Raw genomic sequence first — 5,490 nt, forward strand, 5'->3', positions numbered from 1 at the left:
CGTGACGAGTATCAGTGATCTGTGGGCGAATAGGTGGAACCTCATCATCAGTAGGAATCCATCCGTGCTGTGCGTGCTCATCTCAAGGATCCATGTGGGTCGCGAACAGTGCATGCTCGGGCTCTAGTGGAACGGGATTAGGTGGGGGAGCAACAAGAGGGTGAACGAGTGCATCAGCAATAAGTGGGTGATCAACATGATCAGCAGCAATGACATGATCGCCCTCCAACAACGGAGCATCCACAGGGTGATCAGCTATAGGTGGGTTAGCAATCACAGGCTCAATAGGCATGCCAACATGAACGGGGTCATGCTCAAGCACAGGGTCTAGAGCGGCTGCCTGCTCAGGGGCGATGGCAGGCTCGGGATCATCAAAAGCCATCTCAAAGTCAAACTCAGGGTCGATGGGGTCAACTGGGTCTACTGGGTCGACTGGATCCTCCATAGGCTGATCCATAGGTATAAACTCTATATCCTGATCCGGGTCGAACCCTGGGGGAAAGATAGGATCGGAATCCTCCACATCATCATGGTCGAAAGCAAAGCTAGGAATAGGGGCAACAGAGGATGCCTGGTCAGGATCTGAACCATGTGAAAAGTGATGTGCGCTCAGAGTGTGGGAAGGTGCGGAGGCCACAGACTCGAAGGAGTCTGGAGCAGGTGAGTGTGCAGGTGACTCCGTAGCTGGAGCATCTGCGAGCAGTAAAAGTCCTCTGTCGGCTATGAGGGCCTCGCCCTCCTTATCGTCCTCTAGGAGATCATCGTCAAACAGATCAATATCGCCGTCAGCCTCGGCGTTAAGAAGTAAATCGTAGGCAGGGTAAACAGCTAAGGGTATGGGAGCAGGGATCTCCACTAACGATAGGTACCCAATAATAGGGCCATCGGTGAGCTCATCAGCCTCGTCAGGTAGCGCGAAGGGCTGAAAGTCGTCCTCGTCCGTGCTAGAAACGTCCGACGTGTGCACCTCGTGCTCTGAAGATGCTAGGTCATCAGATACTATAGGTCTAGGTCCTGTGGTGTCTGAGTCGCCAGTACCGGGCGAGTCCATATATCTGTAACATAAACACAAATATGCACAAATAATCAGTCATATAATCAGGTAAACACATTAGTCACCAAGTAAGAAATCACATAATTTTCCTAGTCCCAATAGCCTCCCAGTCTCCTAGACTGACACTCCTAGTCCCACTAGCCAAATTCCTCCCAGTCTCTAAGACTGCTCTATCATCCACCTCGACCTCTTAGATCGAGCCTCGGCCTCCAAGACTGAGCCTACTCTTCCTATTCTTACTAGCCATTTACCTCGATCTCTTAGATCGAGCCTCGGCCTCCAAGACCGAGCCTCAGCCTCCAAGACTAAGCCTACTCCCCTAGTCTCACTAGCCATCTACCTCGATCTCCTAGATCGAGCCTCGGCCTCCAAGACCGAGCCTCAGCCTCCAAGACTGAGCCTAAAAATAAATAAATAAAATGTGCTCAACATTTTTTTATAAAAAGGTTTTGGATCTGGACTTAAGTGGTATGCAGTAAAAATGTTTTCGTGAGAGACCTAGTGATCATAGTCTAGACTCGAGAAGGAATCCTAGTTCGCTATGATCAGAGCTCTGATACCAAGCTGTCACACCCTGGCTTTGCGGAAGCGTGGTTAATTTGGTGTGACTTCTTAATACCATAGCTTAACCATAACAAAGCTATATGAATAAAAACCATGCAAGATCATCCCTTCAATTAAGTTTAAAAACCAAGTACAACAACATTGTTTTAACGGTAACGCAACCTAACGACATAAACATTGTTCACAAACACAACCATATCATAACATAAACACAGTTTAAGGACTGTGACTTGTCCAGGAAAGAGTCACATTCCCTAATTCCGGATGACCTCGTACTAGTGCAGCGGGAAAACGTGCCATACCGTGCCAGATCCTTTAATTCCCTGAAATACATGTAAGTTGAAAAATCAACAATAATGTTGAGCGAGTTCATGTGTAAGTGAGCAAATAAACCTTTGTTTGTATAAAAATCCTGGTATGTAGCAAATAAGGAAAAAAAGAGATCACCAATGGTTTGCAAGGCCATTGATATGTGTGAAATGTAAGTAGGAAGGCTCAAACCTAGCAGACTTATGCGTTGGGTACAAAGTCACCCCGAGGTCCGTTATGCTGGGCCTGGGGTTGGGCTCGCTACACCCAAGTAGATCTACCGCTCCTGCCCCTCGGTCCTACCCTGAGGATTAATGACCTCAAGTTTCCGCCTACCCATTCACATGATCTAAGTAACAACCCTCCTTACGCTAACCATACCATGTATAAAGTATTCGTAGTAACATGTATTTCATCCTCGCAGTTTAGAAAGTTGAAAACAGTTAAGAGAAAAGGGGGACATGAACTCACAGCGGTGCGTCTCTACCAAGTAATACTCCAAGTCAAGCAGCTGTGCAATGACCTACATGTACTAACTCTATTAGACGGACGGCCGTGCCTTAGCTTTATGGTTTAAGTTTTGGGAAATAGTTAGACAACTATTTCGTGTTTACATTCTGTGCATACTTGGTAATTATATTCCTTCCCAAGGATGGGGGATTTAATACATGTGTGTTTGTAATATATTATTAAGTCTCACTTAATATATATTTATCTCTAACTCCAAAATATAAATATTTTTCTCAAAAATATTATATTTTTACTTCACAAAATTCTCCCAAAATAATACTTTGTCAAATATACGCGTTCATAATTATTTCTTTAAATTGCGTAAGTTACGTTTTAACGATCGAGTGGTAATAGTAATTACCGGTGTAACTTATATATTTATCGTGAAGGCGTTCGTATTATTTTGGATTCGTTAACGTTTAATAATATTATTTTTACCCTAAAAATAATATTTATACACTTCACAAAATAATTGACAAGTGACGTTGTGAAAAATATATTTACCAAATATATATATCACGTTTTATTTTGTGAAATCCCACCTCCGATATTTTGTAAATAAAGTCGTGGCGAAACTTATATACTTTGAAAACATGTCAAAAAGTATTTCTAACACTTATAGTGAAAATAATTCTAAGTGTTAGGTTTTTGGAAAAATTTCGCCAGAGTTTCCTCTGTAACGGGAGGTGGCCACGCTTTCAAGTGTATCATTTTCTTTTACAAATCAATTCAACAATTTTCTTATTCAATCAAAATAATGTCCAACACATCAAACTAGTTAATAAATATGTAAATCGCAAAGGTTTCATGAACTTGTGATTCACTCAAAAATACGAAGTAAATCTCATTACTTTTAGCGGATCTTTATATAAATTAGTCCGGTTTCGTAAAAACCTTGCTTTTAAAGAAAATCCGTCTTCACAAGTTCTCGTCATCTTTTACAAAAATTGTTATTTTGTCGAAACTTTGTGCTACACAAGTGTTTACACACTTGTGTGTTCTAAAAATCATTCTAGTTAACGTAAGATCCGTCTTTAGAAAACATAATTTCCTTGACACTCGGTCCTTTGAAAATACCACTTGTAGATCCGTAGATCTACTAGTTTTAAACACTATTTTGTAAGTAAAATCACTTTTTCACAAGTTCATGATTTGTGTGTGGTAGAGTTTCACCCTTTAACCCTTGTTACATTTAAACATCCTTATGTCATGATCCATGACCATGACCAACCCGGGTTAAATGATGATCCGAGCTACCACAACATAGATCGGGTCCAAATAACCACACAAAATAAATACTACAAGTTTTACACAACTTATAAGCCTTTAACCATCTTTTTAAGTGTTTTTAGTAAACTTTAAAGCATCATCATGTAAGTTTACAAGTTTCAACCGTTACAAATCCTTTTAACCACTTTAAATTAGTTCGAGAAGGTGCTTTAAGTAACTTACCACTAGCTCGAGGCTAGGGAAGAATCTAGACGCAACTAGGGTGGATAAAAGCAAGAGAGCGAAGTCCTTTGAGCTCCGAGTGCACCAAGACTCCTTATACGTGACCCTTGACACTTGAATGATCTTGGAATGTGAAGAAGGAAATCGAAAAATGGATGGATGTATATAGGGGATCTCGGCCGAAGCTTATAGAGGGCAACATAGAGTTGTTTGTCTTGAGTTGTGAATGATAAATGATCTTGTGCAACCTCTTGATCTTATAGGCAACATTTAAGTTATAAACCAATGGATTTTGTGTCACAAAGATACTAAACATCTTTGATTAAAATAATCAAAGTTGTACCATGTATGTCCCCTAGATGGGGACGGTTTCTAAAGGGGGGGGGGGGTTCTTGGTTAGTTTATAACTATTAGTTAGATAATAGTTAGGTTAGTTAGGTTAGTTAAGTAATTAACCCGGTTAGTTGTGTGTTGTGCTTTATGGCGGGTGTTAGGGTATTAAGGGACCCTAACTAGCTCAGAAAAAGACAAATAACGTTAATGACAATATTTTCATGTTCCGGGTATAGTCCGGTTGTTTGGTTGGATAGTAATCCGTTAAAGCGCTTAACAAGCTTTTAAGTGTCGTTAATACCCTTTTTAGTGACACAACTTATTCCCGACACTTTGGAAAGTGTCTAGTAATATTTTTCTCATGTTTTGGCACTTTATTAGTTAGCTAAAAGCTGAATCGTTAATTAAAGTGCTGAGTTTTGTGCTTAGTGTACGTTTTAGGCACATCCAGTCATTGTAACTTATCCCTAGAGACGCAGTTCTACAACCCTTGTATCCCTACACTCACTATGGGTGTAGTAAAATATTTCTGGCTCATACAGGCCTTAGAGGCAGTGTCTGCCTGATGCTGGCTTTATCAGCATGTTCAATAGGTTATCCGTTTATAGTGCTACTGTGCTTTTGTGCATCATGTTTTTCACTAAGGTTCAGCATGTAGTGACCGTATGTAAAGTATGATGCAGGAAAATGCATGTATCAGAAATCAAGTAGCAATTCATCAGTAATTTCAAGTAAGCACAATAATTAAGCAGTAATTAGTCATTAATTAAGTCGTACGGATACCTGGTTTAGTGAGGGTTGTCACACTTTCATCGTGGACTCTACCTCCCACGTGTACTCGGGACCTCTACGGGCATCCCATTTTACCTTTACAATCGGTATATACTTCCTTCGAAGCTTCTTAACCTGTCGACCCTCGATCGACACAGGTTTTTCAACAAACTTTAAGCTCTCATCTATGTGTACATCTGTATGTGGTATGACCAGTGATTCATTAGCGAAACACTTCTTCAGATTGCAGATGTGGAACACATTGTGGATACCACTGAGCTCTTCTGGTAAGTTTAACTTATAGGCAACCGATCCGACACGTTCGATGATCTCGAAGGGTCCAATGTATCTTGGGCTTAACTTGCCTTTCTTACCGAATCGCATCACTCCCTTCCAGGGTGATACCTTAAGCAATACCTTGTCACCTACCTCGAAGTTAAAAGGGTTACGCTTTAAATCTGCGTAGCTTTTCTGCCTATCACGGGCAGCTTTCAAAC

Source organism: Helianthus annuus, chromosome 12, assembly GCF_002127325.2.
Source record: "Helianthus annuus cultivar XRQ/B chromosome 12, HanXRQr2.0-SUNRISE, whole genome shotgun sequence".
Taxonomy (NCBI): Eukaryota; Viridiplantae; Streptophyta; class Magnoliopsida; order Asterales; family Asteraceae; genus Helianthus; species Helianthus annuus.